General features: G+C 46.4%; 1 long non-coding RNA gene across 1 annotated transcript in view; it reads left to right on the top strand.

Moving 5' to 3' along the window:
- The window catches only part of LOC141252907 (uncharacterized), a 74,519-nt gene extending 52,619 nt beyond the window's left edge, over positions 1 to 21,900 (top strand). The window contains exons 4-6 of the long non-coding RNA XR_012314148.1: positions 11,399 to 11,603; positions 16,886 to 17,074; positions 20,376 to 21,900. This is a non-coding gene — a long non-coding RNA (uncharacterized lncRNA). The remainder of the gene's footprint in view (positions 1 to 11,398; positions 11,604 to 16,885; positions 17,075 to 20,375) is intronic.
- Positions 21,901 to 26,577: the final 4,677 nt, after the last annotated feature.

The raw sequence follows: 26,577 nt of genomic DNA, 5'->3' as shown, positions 1-26,577 counted from the left end.
ATTTCCCCATTCAGACACATAAAAGCTGGTCGTGAAAATAATGAAATAGGCACACTATACTTTACAACAAGCTCTATGATCTGTTTTTTAAATGTATCTACTGTCATTGTCACAGTAACTTTGTCACTGACAAAATATCTTGCAACTGATGGCTGCAAAGTTCTCTGCTCCTTTGTTTGGCTGGAAGAGCTGGGCACTGGTTCATTGGTTTGGATGCAGTCTTTCTCATCCACTGCTTTCAGTACTTCTGAATAAAAGCGCTGTAAATGTCTCTTTAGATTAGAAGCTCTGGTAGGAGCATTTTTATCTTTGCCTGAATATGCACTGATCTTGGCTTCGCAGCATTTGTTTTCGTCTGGATCATTTGTCATACACTGACAGACATAATGTTTTCTATCTTGAGTGATGGTGAAATGTTCAAATACAGCTGATTTAATGTGACGCTTCTTTGACATTCTCAGGTTTTTAATTCTGCATTCACAATCCAAATGACAATTGTTTTTCCTAAAAACAATTGTGCAAAATTATTGCCAGGTCGTACAACTGATATAGTGGTCAGTAATACTGTTATTCCTCATGTACTCACAGTTAACTGATGCAAAGTTTGTTGAAAGGATAGTACTTCTTACAGTCTTCCTCTTCTGAGTAGCTGCTGTGAGATGCTTGGAAGACGCACACCTAGTAAACATCTAGTCTAGAGGAGGAGCTTTACTACTAAGAATTTGCAACACATTTTCACTTTCAGTTTCATACATTGTAAGTAGGGGGGTTGGGGCAGCATGAGGTTAACCAAGTATAAGATTAGATAAGGGCAGTGGAGAACAGTGACACACAAGAAGTAAGAAATGTCTCTATCTGCAGCAGAACTGCTTATCACTGTTGTTCATAGTTTGATAGAACATATATATTTGAGTAACATTTATAAAATTCATATGAAAGTTCAATTATGAAATATTAATACATTTTTTTTAAAGCTGGAGTCGGTACATTTCTTCCAACTCCAACCAAAACTAACTACGACTCCGACTCCACAGCCCTGCTATGTAGGACACATTGTAATAAATGGAGGGCTGTTTGGGACCCCTTATATGAATGGATGGATATGTGGGTGCCAATATATTATAAGAAAATCTATGTGGGGCCCATTATATTAAAGGGAAGGGTAGGTAGGATCCATTATATTATATGCAAAGCTATGTGGTGCCCAATACATTAATTGAAGGGCTATGTGGGACCTACTATATTAAATTGAGGACTATGTGGCGCTCAATACATTGAATGGAGGACTATGTGGGGCCTGTAACTGTATTTTTCGGACTATAAGACGCACTTTTTTTCCTCCAAACATTTGAAGGAAAGTGGGGGGTGCGTCTTATAGTCCGAATGTGGTGTGTGTGTGTGTATCTATATATATAATCGTCTTATCCCGTCTGTCTGTGTGTCTGTCTGTCCAGGAAATCCCGCGTCGCTCATTGGTCCGGCAGCGGCCAATCAGCGCCGGGGGATTTCTAAAAAAAGATGGCGGTCGTTAGCGGCTCATCTGCGGGACGGAGCTCAGCGGCGATGCAGCCGGGAGATGAGCGCCGCGAGGCGCTCATCTCCCGGCCGGCAACAGCAGAAGGAACCCGACCGCCGGACCCATCTGCGGGACGGAGATGCAGCCGGGAGATGAGCGGCGCGAGGCGCTCATCTCCCGGCCGGTAGCAGCGGAAGGACCGCCGGCGCCGCTGACCTCCATACGGAAGAGAGGACCGGGGAGCGGCGCTGCGGGTCGGGATACTTCTGCTGCGAGCGCCCGTGATGTCCCGGGTTCTCTCAGCGTAAGTAGCCGCACAGGCAGCGCCGCTCCCCGGTCCTCACCAAGACGATTCGATGATTGGTCGCGGTCTTCGGACCCGACCAATCACTGATCTTAGCGCAAAACTTAAACACCGCTGTGCTGATTGGTCGCCGACGCTGCCCGCGACCAATCACCGATTTGGGCGCCAAATTTAAATATCGACCGCGACCAATCACCACAGCGGTGTTTAAATGTGGAGCCAAGATCGGTGATTGGTCGCGGCCGATATTTAAATTTGGCGCCCAAATCGGTGATTGGTCGCGGCCGATATTTCAATTTGGCGCCCAAATCGGTGATTGGTCGCGGTGAGCGTCCGCGACCAATCAGCACAATAGTGTTTAACTTTGGCGCCAAGATCAGTCATTGGTCGCGGGCCAAGACAGCGACCAATCACCGATTTGTGCGGCAGATTCAAATAGCGGCCGCGACCAATTGGATGTCAGCGCCGCTGCCTGTGCGGGTACTTCCGCTGCAAGAACCCGGGACATGAGCGGGCGCTCGCAGCAGAAGTATCCGGACTCGCAGCGCCGCTCCCCGGTCCTCCCTTCACACCCTTCCCGCTGATGTCCCCACTGTATCCGCATGGTGTTACAAAGGTCCGGAAATTTGTGTTAAAAATATCGGCCGCGACCAATTAGCACAGCAGTGTTTAAATCTGGAGCCAAGATCGGTGATTGGTCGCGGTCGATATTTAAATTTGCCGCCCAAATCGGTGATTGGTCGCGGGCAGCGTCCGCGAACAATCAGCACAGTAGTGGTTAACTTTAGCCGCAAGATCAGTGATTGGTCGTGGGCCAAGACCGCGACCAATCACCGATTTGGGCGGCACATTTAAATAGCGTCCGCGACCAATCAGCACAGCGGTGTTTAAATGTGGAGCCAAGATCGGTGATTGGTCGCGGCCGATATTTAAATTTGGCGCCCAAATCGGTGATTGGTCGCGGGCAGCGCCTGCGACCAATCAGCGATTTTTAACACAAATGTCCGGACCTTTGTAACACCATGCGGATACTGTGGGGACATCAGCGGCTAGGGTGTGAAGGGAGGACCGGGGAGCGGCGCTGCGGGTCCGGATACTTCTGCTGCGAGCGCCCGCTCATGTCCCGGGTGCTCGGAGCGGGAGTAGCCGCACAGGCAGCGCCGCTGACATCCATTCGGCTAGGGCGTGAAGGGAGGACCGGGGAGCGGCGCTGACATTCAATTGGTCGCGGACGCTATTTAAAAGTGCCGCACAAATCGGTGATTGGTCGCAGTCTTGGCCCACGACCAATCACGGATCTTGCCGCAAAAGTTAAACACTACGGTGCTGATTGATCGCCGTCGCTGGCCGAGATCAATCAGCAGTATTGGCGCAAAATTTAAACACCGCTCTGCTGATTGGTCGCGGTTGTCGCCCGTGACCAGTCAGCAGTATTGGCGCCAAATTTAAACCTCACTCTGCTGATTGGTCGCAACCACCGGCCGCGACCAATCTGCATTTTTTGTGCCAAATTTAAACAACGCTCTGCTGATTGGTCACGGTCGCCGGCCGCGACCAATCAGCAGCATTGGGGCCAAATGTAAACCCTGCTCTGCTGATTGGTCGCGGCTGCCAGCCACGAACAATCAGCGAGATTGGCGCCAAATTTAAACACCTCTCTGCTGATTGGTCACGGCAGACAACCGCGACCAATCAGCAGTATTGGCGCCAAATTTAAACCTCACTCTGCTGATTGGTCGCAACCAGCGGCCACGACCAATCTGCGCTTTTTGTGCCAAATTTAAACACCGCTCTGCTGATTGGTCGCGGCCGGCGACCAATCAGCGATTTTGGCGCCAAATTTAAACCCCGCTCTGCTGATTGGTCGCGGTCTCTGGCCGCGACCAATCAGCACTATTGTCACCAAATTTAAACACCTCTTTGCTGATTGGTCGCGGTCGCGACTAATCAGCGATTTTGGTGCCAAATTTAAACGCCGCACTGCTGATTGGTCGCGGCCGCCATCCGCGACCAATCAGCGAGATTGGCGCCAAATTTAAACAACGCTCTGCTGTTTGGTCGCGGCCGGCGACCAATTAGCGATTTTGGCGCTAAATTTAAACCCCGCTCTGCATCTCTCTGCTGATTGGTCGCGGTCGGCGGCCGCGACCAGTCAGCAGTATTGGCGCCAAATTTAAACACCGCTCGGCTGATTGGTCACGACTAATCAGCGATTTTGGTGCCAAATTTAAACACGCTCTCCAGTCCTCACTAACACGGTTCGCTGATTGGTCGCGGCGGCCGCCCGCGACCAATCATCGATATTGCCGCCAAATTTAAACACCGCTTTGCTGATTGGTCGCGGTTGCCGAACTCGACCAATCAGCGATTTTGGCGCCAAATTTAAACACAGCTCTGCTGATTGCACCATGTCGGCCGCATACCTATTCTAGAATACCCGATGCATTAGAATCGGGCCACCATCTAGTATATATATATATATGTATATGTATATATACACATACATACACACACTGTGGGGGGAGCGGCGGAGGAGCAGGCACAGGAGGCAGGAGCCGGCTGCTGAAGCTCCCGCGTGTGCCTGCTGCTAAAGAAAATGAATATTCACTGCATGGGGAGCGCTGCATATTCATTGTCCTTACTAGCAGGCACACAGTGTAGCTGCAGCGCTGCTCCTGCTGTTGCCAGGTGATCTTGTTCTGTGTCCTGCTATTAAAGAGCATGAATACTCACCCTTCTCCACGCCCATGGGAGTGGAGAGGGGGAATATTCATGCTCTTTGATACGGCTACACCGTGTGCTGGCTATTAAGGAGTATGAAGTCACTGCTCCGCACACAGTCCCGGTGTGGGGAGCAGTGACTATTCAGGCAGCTGATCTCACCTTGTAAGAGCACATGGAAGTGACACCATGCATGGCTCGCATGGGGAGACCAGTGCTGGCAGCAGAGCAGGAGGCAGCACTGTAGGAGAGAGAGGAGGTGAGTATAATTGTTTATTATTTTTGTGTGCAGCGTGATGGGGATTGGGGAGGGGCCTTGCATGCCAGGAGGAGGAATGGGGGGGCCATACATTCCAAAAAGAGGGATGAGGGGTGCCATGTATACCATGAAGAGGGATGAAGGGGTCATGCATATCAGGAAGAGAGATGAGGGGTGCTATCCATACAAGGAGGGGGGATGAGGGGTGCTGTGCATACCAGGAAAAGGGATCAAGGGGCCATGCATACCAGGAAGAAGGATGAGGGGTGCCTTGTATACCAGGAAGAGGGATGAGGGGTGCCGTGCATACCAGGATAGGGAAGAGAGGTGCCTTGCATACTAGGATTAGGGGTGCCTTGCATACCAGGATGGAGATCAAGGGTGCCTTTCCTACCAGGATGGGGATCAGGGGTGCCATGCATACCAGGATGGGGGTCGGGGGGGGGGGCATGCATACCAGGAAGAGGGATGAGTGGGTCATGCATACCAGGAAGAGGGATGAGGGGGACCATACATACCAGGATGAGGGGTGCCATGAATATCAGGAAGAGGGATGAAGGGTCCACGCATACTAGGAAGAGGTACTGTATGAGGGATGCCATGTATACAAGGATGAGGGTTGACATACATACCTGGATGGGGATCAGGGGTGCCATGCATGCCAGAATAGGGATGGGGACCACGTATAATAGGAAGAGCGAGGCCATAGATTCCAGGATGGGGATATTAACAGAATTGGGGGACCTTACTCCTATAACAGTGTCAGAAACAGACCCCCTCCCCTTTAACAGTGCATCATGACCACATTTTTTGCTTCAATTTGTTTTCTATTTTCCTCCTCTAAAACCTAGGTGTGTCTTTTGGTCCAGTGCATCTTATAGTCTGAAAAATACGGTATATTAAATGATAGGGTATATTTGCCATTATTAAATTTAGTGCCATGTGGGGCCCATTATATTACGTGGAGGCCTATATATGTCCCCTTATATTAAATGGAAGGCTATGTAGGCCCCGTGATATTATATGAATGGCTATGTGGCGCCCATTATATTAAATGGAAGACTATGTGGGGACCATTATTTTAAATGGAGGGCTATGTGGTGTCCACTATTTTAAATGGAGGGCTATGCAGGTCCCATAATAATAAACTAGCTATTGAGCCCGTTCTACGCCCAGGTGGCAAGCATTTTTATTGGTATATGGTCTCCCATGCTGGTATGTGCTGCCCCCATCCTTGTATTTGTGCTGCCCCCATCCTGGTATTTGTGCTGACCCCATCCTGGTATATGTGCTCCTCAATCCTGTTCTCCCGTCCTGTTATGTGCTGCCCTCATCCCTATCCTGGTATGCATGGCACGCCTCATCCCAATCCTGGTTTGCATGGCACCCCTCACCCCCAATCCTGGTTTGCATGGCACCCCTCACCCTCAATCCTGGTACGCATGGCACCCCTCACCCTCAATCCTGGTACACATGGCACCCCTCACCCCCAATCCTGGTATGCATGGCACCTCTCACCACTAATCGACTAACATTCCCACTAATTCGTACCTCCCACTCCCGGCTTCAAGACTTCTCCCGAGCTGCACCTATTCTTTGGAATGCTCTACCCCAAGAAATTAGGATGAACCACAACTTACACAGTTTTAGGCGCTCCCTAAAAACACCTGTTTAGGGCAGCCTTTCACCTTCCGTAATCAAAGTCCTTTTATCTTCTTATAGCCCATCCCTTATGTCTCTAAACATAACTCTCCACCAAACCAAAAAGCACTACAGATACTGGCTGGTGATGAGCTCATGCAGCCTTTATCTATCCCTCATCCCCTCAAGATGGCTGGACCATCCTTGTAAATAAGCCATTGTACTTTGTGTCACCCCCACCTCATTGTAGATTGTAAGCTCTTACGAGCAGGGTCGTCATTATTTTTGCTGTAATTATTGTATTATCTTTAGCTATGTTACTTATGACTGTTGTATATGAACCTGTGAATTGTTAAGCGTTGCAGAATATGTTGGCTCTATATAAATAAAGATTATTATTATTATCCTGGTATGCATGGCACCCCTCATCCCTATCCTGGTATGCATGGCACGCCTCATCTCTATCCTGGTATGCATGGCACCCCTCACCTCCAATCCTGGTAAGCATGGCACCCCTCACCCCCCATCCTGTATGCATGGCTCCCTCATCCCCAATCCTGGTATGCATGGCACCCCTCATCCCCAATCCTGGCATGCATGGCGCCCCTCATCCAGTTATGCATAGCTCCCTCATCCCTATCCTGGTATACATGGTACCCCTCATCCCTATCCTGGTATGCATGGCCCCTCATCCGAATCCTGGTATGCATGGTCCCCCCAGATCCCTATCCTGGTATGCATGGTACCCCTCATTCCCCAATCCTGGTATGCATGGTACCCCTCTTCCCCCAATCCTGGTATGCATGGCACTCCTCATCCCCCAATCCTGGTATGCATGGTACCCCTCATCCCCCAATCCTGCTATGTATGGTACCCCTCATCCCCCAATCCTGGTATGCATGGTACCCCTCATCCCACAATCCTGGTATGTATGGTACCCCTCATCCCCCAATCCTGGTATGCGTGGCCCCCTCATCCCCCAATCCTGGTATGCATGGTACTCCTCATCGCCCAATACTGGTATGTATGGTCCCCTCATCCCCCAATCCTGGTATGCATGGTACCCCTCATCCCCCAATCCTGGTATGCATGGCCCCCTCATCCCCCAATCCTGGTATGCATGGTACTCCTCACCGCCCAATACTGGTATGCATGGTACCCCTCATCCCCCAATCCTGCTATGTATGGTACCCCTCATCCCCCAATCCTGGTATGCATGGTACCCCTCATCCCACAATCCTGGTATGTATGGTACCCCTCATCCCCGAATCCTGGTATGCGTGGCCCCTTCATCCCCCAATCCTGGTATGCATGGTACTCCTCATCGCCCAATACTGGTATGTATGGTCCCCTCATCCCCCAATTCTGGTATGCATGGTACCCCTCACCCCCAATCCTGGTATGCATGGCCTCCCTCATCCCCCAATCCTGGTATGTGTGGCCCACTCATCCCTCAATCCTGGTATGTATGGTACCCCTCATCCCCCTATCCTGGTATGTGTGGCCCCCTCATCCCCCAATCCTGGTATGTGTGGCCCACTCATCCCTCAATCCTGGTATGTGTGCCCCCTCATGCCCCAATCCTGGTATGCATGGTACCCCTCATCCCCCAATCCTGGTATTCATGGTACCCCTCATCCCCAAATCCTGGTATGCATGGTACCCCTCATCCCCAAATCCTGGTATGTGTGGCTCCCTCACCCCCCCAATCCTGGTATGCATGGTTCTCCTCTGCACACATACAAAAAAAAAACCCACTTAGACTCACCTTTCTTCCCTGTGCTCCAGCGCTGCTGTGTCCTATTCTGCCGGAGGCCGGGGGAGGAGTGCGGAGCCGGAGCAACGCGCTGTCCGGTGCCATTTTGGTTAAGACACACTGCAAATGTGTCTTCAGTAAAATGGCGCCAGATAGTGCTATGTGCATGTGCCGATTCCGACGCCTTCACTCCGCCCCCGGTCTCCGGCCAGAAGAGAGGCGCCGGATTCCACCCGCGGCTGTTGCGGGCACATGTCAGCTGTAATAATCAGCTGACATGTGCCCGGATCAGTGCAGGCTTGGCGCCGTAGCCCTCACTGAACCGGGGGTGATGGCCTGGGGCGTACTAATACGCCCCAGGCCAGAAAGGGGTTAATATTTTTGGAAGTTGGAGTGCTTTTTTTTTAGATTTGGCTATCTTAGGAGGATATCTGTTTGTGCAGGTAACTATTACTGTGCAGGATTATTAGACAACTTAATAAAAACCAAATATAATCCCATCTCGCTTGTTTATTTTCACCAAGTAAACCAATATCAGTGCACAAAATTTAGTAATAAACATTTCTGACATGCAAAAACCAAAACCAAAAAATTAGTGATCAATATAGCCACCTTTCTTTATGATGACACTCAACAGCCTTCCATCCATAGATTCTGTCAGTTGCTTGATCTGTTATCGATCAACATTGCGTGCAGCAGCCACCACAGCCTCCCAGACACTGTTCCGAGAGGTGTAATGTTTTCCCTCCCTGTAGATCTCATATTTTATGATGGACCACAGGTTCTCTATGGGGTTCAGGTCAGGTGAACAAGGGGGCCATGTCATTATTTTTTCTTCTTTTAGACCTTTACTGGCCAGCCACGCTGTGGAGTAGTTGGATTGAGCATTGTCCTGCATGAAAATCATGTTTTTCTTGAACGATACCGACTTCTTCCTGTACCACTGCTTGAAGAAGTTGTCTTCCAGAAACTGGCAGTAGGTCTGGGAGTTGAGCTTCACTCCATCCTTAACCCGAAAAGCTCCCACAAGTCCATCTTTGATGATACTAGCTCATACCAGTACCCCACCTCCACCTACTGGAGTCTGAGTCAGAGTGGAGCTCTCTGCCCTTTACTGATCCAGCTTCTGGCCCATCCATCTGGCCCATCAAGAGTCACTCTCATTTCATCAGTCCATAAAACCTTTGAAAAATCAGTCTATTTCTTGGCCCATTCTTGACGTTTTAGCTTATGTTTCTTGTTCAAAGGTGGTCGTTTTTCAGCCTTCCTTACCTTGGCCATGTCCCTGAGTATCGCACACCTTGTGCTTTTTGATACTCCAGTAACGTTGCAGCTCTGAAATATGGCAAATGTTACGGATCCGGGTGGTGGAACCTCTGTGCTGCGGTGCAAGGAGGGACCCAGAGGGGTGTAACTAAGTATCAACTCGGACCAAACAGGGTTTTACGGCGGCTCAATCGACTCCGTGACCAGGGAGGGACCGAGCAGAGGGACCAGGTGCTACTCTGGGGACGACCTTGAAAGAGAGCAGGTAACTCCCACGGGTCAGATGGCCAGGACTGACCGTTTCAGCGGATGAGCACGGCAAGCAGGCTGACGGGTGGTCCGGACAGACCGACTGGCAGACACGGCAGGAACAAGCAGGAGCCTCCAGGTAGGCTGACCGGTAGGCACGGCAGGTAACAGGCGGGAGCCTCTAGGTAGGCTGTCAGGCAGGCAAGGCAAGTAACGAGCAGGAGCCTCTAGGTAGGCAGGTGGTCACGGCAAGTGACATGCAGGAGCCTCTAGGTAGGCTGTCAGGTGGTCACGGAAAGTGACAGGCAGGAGCCTCTAGGTAGGCTGTCAGGTGGTCACGGCAAGTGACAGGCGGGAGCCTCCAGGTAAGTAGGCGGACAGAGCACAGACAGACTGGCGGACTGGATTGTAGACAGACTGGCGGGCTGGAGAGTAGACAAGCAGACGGACTGGACTTGTAGTCAGGCTGGCGGGCTGGACTAGTAGTCAGGCTAGCAGCGGGACCTGAGGGCTGAAGCAGAGCATCAAACACAAAGCTACAACCTTGCACGGGCACCTCCATATTGGAGGAGGTGCCTTTTATAGGGGAAGTCCTCCGGCCATTGGCCGGGGACATTTTAGGACGGCGTGCGCGGCCCCTTTAAGAGGGAGGGAGTGCGCGCGCCTTAAGCACAGAGCCAGGGAAGCTGCGTGCACCAGCAGCAGCTGCAGGGAGGCCAGAAGACGCCGGAGCAGGACCGCGGCGGTAAAGGGGACGGCGTCTCTGCCGGGCAGGAGGCAGAGACGCCGATGCTACAGCAAAACTGGTGGCAAATGGAATCTTGGCATCTTCACGCTTGATTTTCCTCCATTCATGGGCAGTTATTTTGCGCCTTTTTTGGCGAACACGCTTCTTACGACCCTGTTGGCTGTTTGCCATGAAACGCTTGATTGTTCGGTAAAAGTTTGGAAATTTCAAGACTGCTGCATCCCTCTGCAAGACATCTCACAATTTTGGAGTATTCAGAGCCCGTCAAATTTCTCTTCTGACCCATTTTGCCAAAGGAAAGGAAGTTGCCTAATATTTAAGCACACCTTATATAGGGTGTTGATGTCATTAGTCAACACCCCTCCTCATTACAGAGATGCACATCACCAGATTTACTTAATTGGTAGTTGGCTCTCAAGCCTATGCTGCTTGGAGTAGGACAACATTTATAAAAAGTATCATGTGATCAAAATACTCATTTGCCTAATAATTTTGCACACAGTGTACACTTTGTTAATGGCAATTAATTTTATTCTTTTATCTATTTTATATTTCTGTTTATTCTGTACTAATTTCTTCTTTCATTCAGTGCAGTGATATGTGAGACTGATATGTACGTCACGTTTACGATTGGGGAAGCTTCAAGCATCTGGTTTTGTTGATCATTATTATTTGTACTTCTGTGTGCCATTTATTTATGCCCATCAGCCCTATGTTCAACTTTTGTACTGTGCCCCTTTGCTATTATGCATTATTGTATTTGGATGTCACATATATTTCCTTATGTAATTTTTTTTTCAGTATTATGTTCTATTTTTTGGCTAATACCATGCGGTTCTTATATCATAATACTTGTATTCTCCATAGTGTTTGGTGATTCTGTTCGCTTACTTATAATTACCGCTTTGTTTTGTTTCCCCTTTGATTGTGAGCTGCAGTTCGCCTGCACCATGGTGATCCTCCTCTCTCCGCATGCCCTGACACATGACCGCTCTAGGAGCATACTTAAAGGTCCTTTTCCTCAACACTGTACCAGCCTCTTGATAAAGCAACATCACCCTGAGCGAAACGCGCGTCATGGCTTTTTCCTGCTGTCAATCTCATCTTTGCGGTGCTCCATAGCTTTTTGTGACCTATCTCTGGGTAAGATTTCTTGTTGGATTGACTGCCATTATATTATTTGTATGTGGCTTACCATGGCCCTATGTGCACTCTTACTATGTAGCACCCTTTACAAGATATCTCATGTGTAGCCATTTACTCTTATATATCTGCCTCTTAATGGTTGTCTGTGGAGCGCCATAGCTCCTGGCACTTTGCAGTGTTGTCATGTTAGTTTCCTATGATACTTATTTATACTGTACATTGTTGTAATGAATATAATTTTACTTTTTATGTCCTTTATACTCAGTATTTTCTCCTATATTAAATTGAGGGCTATGTGGCGCTCAATACATTGAATGGAGGGCTATGTGGGGTCCATAACCATATTTTTCGGACTATAAGACGCACTTTTTCCTCCAAAAATTTGAAGGATAGTGGGGGATGCGTCTTATAGTCCAAACGTGGTGTATATACAGTACAGACCAAAAGTTTGGACACACCTCATTTAAAGATTTTTCTGTATTTTCATGACTATGAAAATTGTACATTCACACTGAAGGCATCAAAACTATGAATTAACACATGTGGAATTATATACTTAACAAAAAAGTGTGAAACAACTGAAAATATGTCTTATATTCTAGGTTCTTCAAAGTAGCCACCTTTTGCTTTGATGACTGCTTTGCACACTCTTGGCATTCTCTTGATGAGCTTCAAGAGGTTGTCACCGGAAATGGTCTTCCAACAATCTTGAAGGAGTTCCCAGAGATGCTTAGCACTTGTTGGCCCTTTTGCCTTCACTCTGCGGTCCAGCTAACCCCAAACCATCTCGATTGGGTTCAGGTCTGGTGACTGTGGAGGCCAGGTCATCTGGCGTAGCACCCCATCACTCTCCTTCTTGGTCAAATAGCCCTTACACAGCCTGGAGGTGTGTTTGGGGTCATTGTCCTGTTGAAAAATAAATGATGGTCCAACTAAACGCAAACCGGAATAGCATGCCGCTGCAAGATGCTGTGGTAGCCATGCTGGTTCAGTATGCCTTCAATTTTGAATAAATCCCCAACAGTGTCACCAGCAAAGCACCCCCATGCCATTACACCTCCTCCTCCATGCTTCACGGTGGGAACCAGGCATGTAGAGTCCATCCGTTCACCTTTTCTGCGTCGCACAAAGACACGGTGGTTGGAACCAAAGCACAGATTTCCACTGGTCTAATGTCCATTTCTTGTGTTCTTTAGCCCAAACAAGTCTCTTCTGCTTGTTGCATGTCCTTAGCAGTGGTTTCTTAGCAGGTATTTTACCACGAAGGCCTGCTGCACAAATTCTCCTCTTAACAGTTGTTTAAGAGATGTGTCTGCTGCTAGAACTCTGTGTGGCATTGACCTGGTCTCTAATCTGAGCTGCTGTTAACCTGCGATTTCTGAGGCTGGTGACTCGGATAAACTTATCCTCAGAAGCAGAGGTGACTCTTGGTCTTCCTTTCCTGGGGCGGTCCTCATGTGAGCCAGTTTCTTTGTAGCGCTTGATGGTTTTTGCAACTGCACTTGGGGACACTTTCAAAGTTTGCCCAATTTTTCGCACTGACTGACCTTCATTTCCAAAAGTATTTCACACTTTTTTGTTAAGTATATAATTCCACATGTGTTAATTCATAGTTTTGATGCCTTCAGTGTGAATATACAATTTTCATAGTCATGAAAATACAGAAAAATCTTTAAATGAGAAGGTGTGTCCAAACTTTTGGTCTGTACTGTATATATACACACATACATATGTATATACATATATACACGCACACTGTGGGGGGAAGCGGCGGAGGAGCAGACACAGGAGGCAGGAGATGGCTGATGCAACTCCTGTGTGTGCCTGCTAAAGAAAATAAATATTCACTTCTCCCCACGCCCATGGGAGTGAGGAGCACTGAATATTCATTCTCCTTACTAGCGGGCACACAGTGTAACTGCAGCGCGGCTCCTGCTGCTGCCAGGTGATCGCTTGTGCCCGCTATTAAAGAGCATGAATATTCACCCCTCTCCACGCCCATGGGAGTGGAGAGGGATGAATATTCATGCTCTTTGATAGCTGGCATATGTGATTGCCCGGTAGCAGCAGGAGCCGCGCTGCAGCTACACTGTGTGCCGGCTATTAAGGAGTATGAAGTCACTGCTCCCCACACACACAGTCCCAGCGTGGGGAGCAGTGACTATTCCGGCAGCTGATCTCACCTTGTGAGGGCGCATGAAAGTGACGCGATGTGCGGCTCGCACAGTGAGACCAGTACTGGCAGCAGAGCAGGACTCAGCGCTGGAGGAGAGAGAGGAGGTGAGTATAATTGTTTATTTTTTTGTGTGTGCAACGTAATGGGGAATAGGGGGGCCATGCATACCAGGAAGAGGGTTGGGGGGACCATGCATACCAGGAAGGGGTATGAAGAGGGCCATACATACCAGGATGAGGGGTACCATGCATACCAGGAAGAGGGATGAATAGGCCATGCATACCAGGAAGAGGGGTGCCATGCATACCAGGAAGAGGGGTGCCATGCATTGAGGGGTGCCATGCATACCAGGAAGAGGGATGAAGGGGCCATGCATACCAGCAAGAGGGATTAAGGCTGCTATGTATACCAGGAAGAGGGATGAGGTGTTCCATGCATACCAGGATAGGGATGAGGGGTACCTTGCATACCAGGATAGGGATGAGGGGTGCCATGCATACCAGGAAGAGGGGTGCCTTGCATACCAGGATGGAGATCAGCGGTGCCTTGCATACCAGGATGGGGATCAGTGGTGCCAAGCATACCAGGATAGGGATGAGGGGTGCCATGCATACCAGGATAGGTATGAGGGGTACCTTGCATACCAGGATAGGAATGGGTGCCACGTATAATACAAAGAACGGGGCCATATATACCAGGATGGGGGATATTAACAGAATTGGGGGACATCACCCCCTTAACATCATGACCACATTTTTTGCTTACATTTATTTTCCTATTTTCCGCCTCTAAAACCTAGGTACGTCTTATAGTCTGGTGCGTCTTATAGTCCAAAAAATACGGTGTGTTAAATGATAGGGTATACGGGCTGTTATAAAATTTAGTGCCATATGGGGCCCATTATATTACGTGGAGGCCTATATGTGTCCCCTTATATTAAATGGAAGGCTATGTGAGTCCCATGATATTATATGAATAGCTATGTGGCGCCCATTATATTAAATGGAAGACTATGTGGGAATCATTATTTTAAATGGATGGTTATGTGGGGTCCACTGTATTAAATGGAGGGCTATGTGGGTCCCATTATATTAAATAGAATGCTATGCACATCCCATTATATTAAACTAGCTATTGAACCCATTAAACGCCCGGGTGGCGAGCATTTTTATTGGTATATGGTCTCCCATGCTGGTATGTGCAGCCCAATCCTGGTATTTGTGCTGCCCCCCTCCTGGTATTTGTGCTGCCCCCTTCCTGATATTTGCTCTGCCCCCATCCTGTCCCCACCATCCTCTTCTGGTATGCATGGCACCCCTCATCCCTATCCTGGTATGCATCATACCCCTCATCCCTATCCTGGTATGCATGGCACCCTTCATCCCTATCCTGGTATGCATGGCACCCCTCATCCCTATCCTGGTATCCATGGCACCCCTCATCCCTATCCTGGTATGCATGGCAACCCTCATCCCCATCCTGGTATGCATGGCACCCTTCACCCCCAATCCTGGTATGCATGGGACTCCTCACTCCCAATCCTGGTATGCATGGCACCCCTCACCCCCAATCCTGGTATGCATGGCACCCCTCAACCCCAATCCTGGTATGCATGGCACCCCTCAACCCCAATCCTGGCATGCATGGCGCCCCTCATCCCTCATCCTGGTATGCATGGCTCCCTCATACCCAATCCTGGTATGCATGGCCCCCTCAGCCTTATCCTGGTATGCATGGGCCCCTCTCCCCCATCCTGGTATGCATGGCACTCCTTATCCCTCTCCTGGTATGCATGGTACCCCATCCCTCATCCCTATCCTGGTATGTATGGTGCCCCTCATCCTGGTATATATGGTACCCCTCATCCCTATCCTGGTATGCATGGCACCCCATCCCTCATCCTGGTATGCATGGTACCCCTCATCCCTATCCTGGTATACATGGTACCCCTCATCCCTATCCTGGTATGCATGGCACCCCATCCCTCATCCTGGTATGCATGGCACCCCTCATCCCTATCCTGGTATACATGGTACCCCTCATCCCTATCCTAGTATGCATGGCACCCCTCATCCCTATCCTGGTATGCATGGCACCCCTCATCCCTATCCTGGTATGCATGGCACCCCTCATCCCCAATTCTGGTATGCATGGCACCCCTCATCCCCAATCCTGGTATGCATGGCACCCCTCATCCCCAATCCTGGTATGCATGGCACCCCTCATCCCAATCCTGGCATACATGGCACCCCTCACCCACCAATCCTGGTATGCATGGCACCCCTCACCCACCAATCCTGGTATGCATGGTCCCCTCACCCCCCAATCCTGGTATGCATGGCACCCCATCATCCCCCAATCCTGGTATGCATAGCCCCCTCATCCCCCAATCCTGGTATGCATGGTCCCCTCACCCCCCAATCCTGGTATGCATGGTACCCCTCATCCTGGTATGCATGGTCCCCCCAGATCCCTATCCTGGTATGCATGGTCCCCCCACCCCCCAATCCTGGTATGCATGGTCCCTTCACCCCTCTATTTTATTAAATTGAGGGCTATGTGCGCCCCCCATCCTGTTATGTGCTACCCCCATCCTGCGCCATCCTGAGATTTGATCAATTAACAGCTTTGAAAGACCTACATATTTTTGCCAGAACTTTGCTTTTCAAAAAATGGTTTCATAATGAAGATATACAGAAGCATTTTCCAATGCCAGAGAAACAGGAGGCTTTGAGAGTTTTGGAGGGATTGGCGGCTGAACACAGTATACCATCTTTAGGTAAGGTTCCAATATCCATACGACCAAAATCAAAAAAGTTTCCACCATTGTCACTATGCCCCAACGTTGACATCTTTGTTCAGCTGGTTTCTGAGGATTTAAATAGCATACCTACCAATATACACAATGATAACCTTACAATGTCTGAACACATCTGTTTGAAACGTTTTAAATCAATGAAAGACGTTATATTCAAACCAGCTGACAAGGGTAGCAACGTTGTGGTGTGGCCAACTAAAATGTATGAGGCAGAGGCAAATAAAATGCTTAAAGACTATCAGTGTTACAAAAAACTGACGTTCAATCCCTTATTATCTTTCAAAGATCAACGCAAGAAAATCCTTTTAGCTGGAATAGAGAAAGGCATTATCACCAGGGAATTTTATGACACATTATTGGTGAAGGATCCATCTGTTTCAACGCTGTACTTGTTACCGAAGGTCCATAAAGATATGAAGACACCTCCAGGTAGACCCATAATTGCTGGTATTGGAGGCCTCACGCAGAATATAAGTAAGTATGTGGATTCTTTTCTTAAACCTTTGGTGGAAACAATTCCCTCTTCTACAAAAAATTGACTCCACTCACATTGACAAGGATATGCTTCTTGTTACTTGTGATGTGTAGTCATTTTATACAAGTATCCGCCATGGTGATGGACTGAGAGCCGTTGCCCATTTCCTTTCCATGACTCAATTTACCTTTGAGGAGAGAGACTTCATTCTAACACTGTTGGAGTTTGTACTCACCAAAAATTTTTTTGTCTTCAATGGGTCCTTCTTCCAGCAGCTCCAGGGGACAGCAATGGGGGCAGCCTGTGCGCCCTCTTATGCTAACTTGTTCCTGGGGCTGTGGGAGAGGGAGCTCTTCTCATCAGATCGATGCTCAACAATGGACCTGGTCATTTTTTGGACCCGGTACATTGATGATGTATTTTTGATCTGGCGAGGTACATCTAAAAAACTACACAGTTTTTTTCAAGAACTGAATTCTAATGAACTTAATATCGGACTGACATATAAATTCAATTACCAAAAGATTGATTTCTTGGATGTGACTATTAAAAGGGGTGAATCTGGCTTTTTACAGTCGGATGTCTATCGGAAAGAGACAGCCATCAATGCTGTCTTGCATGCCTTTTCTTCACATCCAAGACATGTGGTTAGATCAGTTCCAATTAGTCAGTTTCTTAGAATCAGACGGATTTGTTCTACCATTGAAGACTTTGAAACGAGAGCAGAGGAAATGAAAGCGAGGATTTTGGATAGAGGGTACAGTAAGAGAAGCATTAAGCATGCCTACAATTGAGCGAAAAATGCTGCTTGTCAACAATTAATGTATCCTAAGAGACAATTGGTGCAAGCCAATCCTGTGAGAAGGGTGACTTAAGGCTATGTGCCCACGTTGCGGAAATGAAGCATATTTTTTACGCTTCTCCCTGGCGGGAAAATCGCATGCGGATTTTACATGCGGTTTTCCCGCCAGGTAGAAGCGTTTGTGAGGCGTCTTTGCAGCGTCTTTGCATGCATTTCCGCATGCGGGTTATCAAGCACTTCTCCAAGTGATTTAAGCATCACTTGGAAAAGTGCTTGACAACTTGTTCACACTATATAAATCCATGCAACCGGCATGGATTTATATAGTGTGACCAAGTAATAGTTAAAAAAAAAAGAATCAGAATGGTAAAAAATAAAGTTTATACTCACCTACCGATGCATTCTCTGCCCCGTCCGGAGTCTTGAGCGGCTCACGCTGTTGTGTGCCGGACCTGCGGTGACGTCATTGAGTCATGTGATGGGTCACATGACTCAATGATGTGGCAGGTCCTTCACACACATCGCGACGGCGGGAAAACACCGGGAAGACATCAGAAGATAAGTATAAACTTTATTTTTTATTTTTTTTACAGGTTCTTTGGTACCCAGGTCTGGATGAGAGTCTCCTCTCCTCCAGACTTGGGTACCATCCGCACATTGATTCCGCATGCAGAAACGCAAAATTAATGAACATGCTGCGGATTTTTGACCGCAGCATATACGCTGCGGAAAAATCCGCAGCATGGGCATTGACATTGCGGAATGCCATTGGGGACCATGGGGTGCGGATATACATGCGTTTTACAAGCGTTTACGCTGCGGAAATTCCGCAGCATATAATCTTGTAATACGCAACGTGGGCACGCAGCCTTATACCATTCTCAATGGCAGAGGATGTATGACATTTTTAAAAAAACATTGGCCCATCCTATTGGCTGATCGCATCCTTAAACAATATCTCCATACAAATCCATCTATGGCTGGGTGCCCACGTAGCGTTTTTCAAGCGTTTATGCTGCGGAATTTCCGCAGTGGAAACGCTTGTGAAACGCTAGGTAATCCGCACCCCATGGTCCCCAAGGGGATTCCGCATGTTCTATGCACATGCTGCGGATTTTTCCGCAGCGTTTATGCTGCGTACAAAAATCCACGCATGTCATTTAATTTTGCGGAAGCGCAGCGGAACTCCCGCCATTGACTTGCATTGAGACGCATAGAAACCTCGACTGTACATTTGTACAAGCGGCTTCTATGCGTCTCTATGTGCGGATGGTACCCAGTTCTGGAGGAGAGGAGACTCTCATCCAGACCTGGGTACCATTGTACCTGTAAAAAAAGAATAAAATAACAAATAAAGTTATATTCACCTGTCCGGCGGCTTCTCTCTGAATGCCGGCATCGCTTGAGGACCTGCGGTGACGTCACAGTCATGTGACCGCAGGCCCTTCACCGCTCTGTCTCGCGATATGCCGGCAGCCGGGAACCAGACAGGAACGAGCGCTGCAGCACACGCCGGGGCCTCGGGGGTGAGTATAGCTTTATTTGTTTTAATTTTTACGGTTCACACTGTATAAATCCATGCCGTTTGCATGGATTTATATAGTGTGACCTAGTTGTCAAGCACTTTCGAAGTGATGCTATCGCCTGGAAAGCGCTTGTCAATCTGCATGCGGAAACGCATGTGAATCCGCATGTATTCTGCAGGAAAAACGCATGCACAATCTGCATGCGTTTTTTCTGCCAGGGAGATGCAGAAATGCTGCAGAAATTTTCTGCTTCATTTCTGCATCGTGGGCACATAGCCTAACACTGCACGTAGATCTTTAAATTTACAGGACCATTTGGTTCGGAGCTATTATACACCGACTAATCAGTCACGGATTATGGATATCAAACTTACCGATAAGAAGAGGAATTGGGGCTGCACTCCCATGCGGCTCCTGTATAACTTGCCTTAATATTGAAAAGACTAAGAAGTTTCTGTCTTCGACTGGAAAGGAGTTTGATATCACATACCCTATTATCTGTACAACACGTAACGTAATATATCATGCTACATGTCCCTGCTCCTTAATATATATAGGCATGACAACTAGGATGCTCAAAATTCGAGCGAGAGAACTTGTCCGGGACATCATGGCAGCTGCTACAGAAGACAATTTGGATCTATTAAAGACAATACCCAAACATTTTAAGGTCCATCACGCTTGTGATCCTTCAGGTTAAGGGGTTAGACCACATATATTTGAACCTGCGTGTTGGCAATACCAGCCGATTCCTGGCCCAAAAAGAATCAAGATGGATCTGGACTTTGAAAACGTTACATCCTCATGGCCTTAATGAGGCCTTGACTTTTACTCCATTTCTCTAATCTCCCTCCCCTTTTTCCCCTCCAGCCGTATTTTTGGCATCATGTTTTTATAATATTTTAAACTAAAATTATTTTTAATTGTGTTTGTTGCTACAATCCTAATGATGTCCCATTTATCATCTTTTAGTATATACTTACCGTACCTTGATGTTGGCTCTTGCTTCTATCCATATTGAAGAGGATGTGGATGCCTCCTGGCATCATTTTGAAGAGGAGAAATAAGAGACTAGGATGAGAAGGCACCACTAGACAAGATGCGGACAATTAGGATTTAACAGCCTATATCTACTACATCTGGACATCAATTTGTTTCATGTGTATATATACTATGTTCTTATTATATGCATATAACCAATGTTATTGACTTGTCCAACTTCATTTTTTAAATGACCTGCAGGTTCATTTTTCTGTATCTCTTTCAGCTTTATCCATACACTTAATAGCTTTTGGATCCGGGTATTTGCTAAAATGTCTTTTTCTCATTCTGGGGCATTTTCCTTGTTTATCCTTATTGGGGTTACCTCCATGACATCAGGGCATGGCTCATATCACTGGCATCATTGGTACCATGTTGCCACCTGTGTTGAATTTATGTCCTTGATGCCCTGGGGGGCGCCCAATCTCCAACTTGGGTTTTCCTTCCCTTCTTTGTTTCTTTCTTATCTGGTTCTCCCTGACCTATATCTTAAGATAGTATAAATTGTATATGTTAAGATTGCATAAAACCTTTTTTGTTGATTCTTTACCATATTGGTCATCATTGGACATATATGCTTCTTTTTTATGTCCAGGCTTTAAACCCCTTCTGTCCTACCTAGATATCTATATACTCTCCATGTTTGGTAAAAGTTAATACTATATATTCTCCATGTCTGGTAAAAGTTAATACTAATTAGTACCCTGTTGTGCTATATGTCTGGGTTTACCTCTCCCTGAGCTGTTCTCTATTTTGACCTTTTGTGACAGGTTTTTGTATACCTAAATGTGACTTTCCGTCTATACGCGTGCCTTCCTCCCGTTCTCAGCCTACATCACTGTTTGCGATTATGGGGGGCGTGCCTCTGAGCGACTGCTCCTCCGCCCATGTGACTTTTAATGGGCGTGGCGTTAGGCTTCACACTCATTTAGTCTGTCTTTCCATTCATGTGGCCCTCCGTGGGCTTGGCTTTTGGCTGGACGTTTACCCTTACTTTCCGCTCATGTGACCTCAGTGGGCGTGGTGTTGGGTTGCACGCCTATTCTGATACACTAGGGAGGCGGCGTTCTTGCAATGACGCCGGCACAGGTCTGTCCTATCCTTAGCGCCGACTCGTTCCTCATGAATACTCTTTATTTTACGGTTGCTGCTATTGGTACCTTATGTATATTTATGGGACACACACTGCTTATGATGCCACACCCCCGGAAGAAGGCACACGCCGAAACTCACATAGGGGCTGGCACTACTATTTGGCACTCACTAGTAAGTACTCTTGCTGTACCACTACTTTTGGTTCATCAATCTCTTTAGCGGGGACCATATATGGGTAATATTTTATGGACAATTTGATTGTTTACATGTACGATGTATTTACTACGTTTGGTAAATATGTTAGCTATTTTTGTATGGTTATTGCACCTGTATACAGTTGTGCTCAAAAGTTTACATACCCCGGCAGAATTTTTCCTTTCTTGGCCTTGTTTCCGAGAATATGAATGATAACAAAAAAACTTTTTCCCCACTCATGGTTTTTGGTTGGGTGTAGCCATTTATTGTCAAACTACTGTGTTTTCTCTTTTTAAATCTTAATGACAACCAAAAACATCCAAATGACCCTGATCAAAAGTTCACATACCCCAGTTCTTAATACCGTGTATTGCCCCCTCTAACATCAACGACTGCTTGAAGTCTTTTGTGGTAGTTGTGGATGAGGTTCTTTATTTTATCAGATGGTAAAGCTGCCCATTTTTCTCTGCAAAAAGCCTCTAGTTCCTGTAAATTCCTGGGCTGTCTAGCATGAACTGCACGCTTGAGATCTCCCCAGATTTCCTCAATGATATTCTGGTCAGGAGACTGAGATGGCCACTCCAGAACCTTCACTTTGTTCTGCTGTAGTCAATGACAGGTGGAGTTGGCCTTGTGTTTTGAATCATTGTCATGTTAGAACGTCCAAGTATGTCCCATGCGCAGCTTCCGGGCTTATGAGTTCAAATTTGCCTCCAGTTGCTGCATTCATCTTTCCTTCAACTTTTACCCAGTTTCCTGTGCTTTTGTAGCTCACACATCTCCAAAACGTCAGCGATCCACCTCCATGCTTTACAGTAGGAATGGTATTCCTTTTATCATAGGCCTTGTTGACCTCTCTCCAAATGTACTGTTTATGGTTGTGGCCAAAAAATTCAATTTTGGTCTCATCACTCCAAATTACCTTGTTCCAGAAGTTTTGAGGCTTGTCTCTGTACTGTTTGACGTATTGTAGGCGAGATACTTTGTGACATTTGCACAGTAATGGCTTTCTTCTGGCGACTCAACCATGCCACCCATTTTTCTTCAGGTGCCTCCTTATTGTGCATCTTGAAACAGCCACACCGTTAGTTTTCAGAGAGTCCTGAATTTCAGCTGATGTTATTTGTAGGTTTTTCTTTGCATCTCGAACTATTTTCCTGGCAATTGTGGCCGAAATTTTTGTTGGTCTACCTGACGGTGGTTTAGTTTTTACAGAGCCCCTGATTTTCCATTTGTTAATCACAGTTTGAACGCTGCTGACTGGCATTATCAATTCCTTGGATATTTGTTTGTATCCCTTTCCTGTGTTATATAGTTCAACTGCTTTTTCCCGTAGATCCGTTGACAATTCTTTTGCTTTCCCCATGACTCACAATCCAGAAATGTCAGTGGCTGGATGAAAGATGCAAGAGTCTGTCTGGATCCCAGAAACTTACTCAGCTTTTATGCACACACTCTGATTACAAGCAAACAGGTCACAGGTGAGGATGTTACCTTTAGTAGCCATTCAAACCCATTTGTGTCAAATTGTGTGCATGTTATCAGGCCAAAATCACCAGGGTATGTAAACTTTTGATCAGGGTCATTTGGATGTTTTTGGTTGTCATTAAGATTTAAAAAGAGAAAACACAGTAGTTTGACAATAAATGGCTTCACCCAACCAATAACCATGAGTGGAGAAAAAGTTTTTTTGTTATTCATATTCTCTGAAACAAGGCCAAGAAAGCAAAAATTCTGCCGGGGTATGTAAACTTTTAAACACAACTGTAGCTTTCTATTTATTATAATGGGCAGCACATAGCTTTACATATAATATGGGCCCAACAAAACAATTTAATATAATGTGCCCCACAAAGCTCTCAATTTAATGTATTGGGCCCCACATAGCCCTCCATTTAATATAGTGAGTCCAACATAGCTCTACATTTAATATAATGGGCCCAATAAGGTCTTCTACTTAATATAATGGGCCCCACATAGCCATCCATATAATATCACGGGACCCACAAAGCCCTCCATTTAATATAAGGGGTCACATATAGCCCTCCAGATAATTTAATGGGTACCACATAGCTCTCCATTTAATATAAAGTGCCCTACATGGCACTAAATTTAATATAACGGCCCCATATGCCCTTTCATTTAATATAATGGGCCCCACAAAGCCTTCCATTTAATGTAATGGGCACCACATAGCCCTCAATTTAATATAATGGGTCCCACATAGACCTTCAATTAATGTAATGGGCACCACATAGCTTTACATATAATGTAATGGTCCCCATGTAACCCTCCATTTAATATGGGCTCCACATAGATTTTCTCATAATATATTACGACCCACATAGCCTTCCTTTCAACATAAAGGGTCCATATAGCCATATATAGGTGAAAAAATGGGAAAGGGTGTGCTCCATTGGCACGTCAACTGGAAAGGGTGTGCTCAGGTGGCACTCCAACGGGAAAGGGTGTGCTCCGGTGGCACACCAACGGGAAAGGGTGTGCTCCGGTGGCACTCCAATGGGAAAGGGAGTGCTCCATTGGCACGTCAACTGGAAAGGGTGTGCTCAGGTGGCACTCCAACGGGAAAGGGTGTGCTCCGGTGGCACACCAACGGGAAAGGGTGTGCTCCGGTGGCACTCCAATGGGAAAGGGTGTGCTACGGTGGCACTCCCAACGGGAAAGGGTGTGCTCCGGTGGCAAGACAACGGGAAAGGGTGTTCTCCAGTGGCAAGCCAACGGGAAAGGGTGTTCTCCGGTGGCACTGCAATGACAAAGGGAAGGCTATTTGTGGCCTGTTATATGAGATGCCATGTGAGGCTCATTATATTAAATGGAGGGCTGTGCCGGGCCCATTATAATAATTGCAGGGCTATGTGGGGCCCATTGTATTAAATGGAGGGTTTTGTAGGGCTTTTTATACTATAGCTAAATCTATGTGGGGTACATTATATTGAATGTTGGGCTATGTGGGGCCGATTATATTAAATGAAGGGTTTTATGGTTCCGAATATATTAACCCTAAAATGCGTGACATCTGAAATATACACTTTCATGTAACCCGGGCCTTTTAGGTTCTTGTGCAAATCATATGGAGGAAGTCAAATAACTTTTACAAGTTTATTTCAAAATTGCAAAGTAAGATATGAAAAACACACAACATTGTAATTATAATTGTTTGCAGAAATCACCAAAAAAGTAAGTACATGGGCCTAAAAGGCCCGGGTTATGCATTCTATGTGATTAATCCTTTTTTATCATTTAACGATTTTTTTTCAAATTTCAAACAAAGACATGAAAAACACACAAACAAGGAAGGGTATATAAATGTTGAAGTAAACTAACTGCAGCTACATTTCTTTTCCAACTTTTCCTTTTCAATTTTATTGATCTTCCACACAATTTACACGTTATCTTTTGTGAAGAATGTTCTTTACAGATATTTTCTCCACAAATGATACAGTAATGCTCAGTTTTCCTGTCTTTGTTTGTTGGAGAAATAAAACCACACTTTTGTTTTCTTTCTCCTGGCTCTAGAATTGCCTGAAAATGGAATACGCCACACCATTTAATAGCTTCTCTAGTTTGCTTTGGCAAGCATTTTATGTTGCTTTGCTGCATCATGTGAGGCATTGCCAGTTCATGGCAAAGGTCCTTCAAGAATAGGCATCTCCTGTCCTTCCTACTAGCATGGAAATGGGGATTAGTTTCAGTATAAATAATGTAGGAATTAAGGGTTGATACATCAAGCATATGTGAAAAAATTACTACAGACCAACATTTTGTTTGCCTCTGTCATGAATATTTTCCAACCATTTCATCCATTTTGTCCACACCTCCTTTAGTTTTATTATAGTGCAGGATGATTTCTGGTTTCTGTTTCCTGACAATACTGGAATCATGATGCATGGTGCTGAGTAATATAAAGGATTTTTCCTTCTTCGCTTTGTAAGACACAATTGTTGCTTTGTTGCTGAAACCAAAGACACTATCATAAAGTGATTGCTGTGGAATGTGCTTCATCACCGGAGGAATATCTCGTTAATTTGGCTTCATAGTAAGCTGTAAGATCTTTTTCATGCAAAAAATTGCCCAGTTCAACATTAGTAAAGTAATTGTCCATTGTAATGTTTCTACCAGAATTGTAAATTGGTACAGCAAGTTTTTTTTTACAATGTCTGAACCTAGGTCTTTCTACACTGGAGTGCCAACTTCTTTGCCACAGTAGATAAGCCCATTCATCCCATAATAATTTGCAGAATCACACATCCAAAATATTTTTATTCCATACTTGGCTGGTTTACTAGGCATATATGGAATGAACTTGCAACGTCCTCTGTAGGCTACAAGTTGCTCATCCACTGTTACATTAGCACTAAGATTGTAGAGCTTGGCACAATTCTTGATAAAAATATTCCAGATGTAACTGATAGGTGCTATTTGATCCAATTCCAACCTCGCAGGACGAGTTCGCTTATCATCAAATCGAAGGCTTCTCCGAATTTCCTCATACCTATCCACTGACATTGTTGCTTTGTAGTGTGGATCAGAAAGTGGGTCCAGACATAATTCTCTGATAGGAACATCACAAGGTTTTTTACACCCTGCCAGAAGTGTTAGTCCAATATAATTATTAATCCATGTCCATAAATGCAGAAAGGTGCACTAGACACTGCAAAAACTTTATCTAGATATATGTCCAAGCCCCCTATCGTAAAGACACCCCCCCGGAAGAAGCTTAATTGCGAAACGGCATAGGGGTGAGAGGTGAAGCTGCTCCACATGGTCTATCTCTGGTCATAAGCCTAATTAGGTATTGATTTTTATACATCTCCTTTGCCTA

This window comes from Phyllobates terribilis, unplaced genomic scaffold (genome assembly GCF_046119375.1).
Source record: "Phyllobates terribilis strain yellow unplaced genomic scaffold, ASM4611937v1 Scaffold_2__4_contigs__length_985480577, whole genome shotgun sequence".
NCBI lineage: Eukaryota > Metazoa > Chordata > Amphibia > Anura > Dendrobatidae > Phyllobates > Phyllobates terribilis.
Note: the sequence above shows the minus strand (reverse complement) of the source record. Positions and strands in the feature narration are given on the sequence as shown.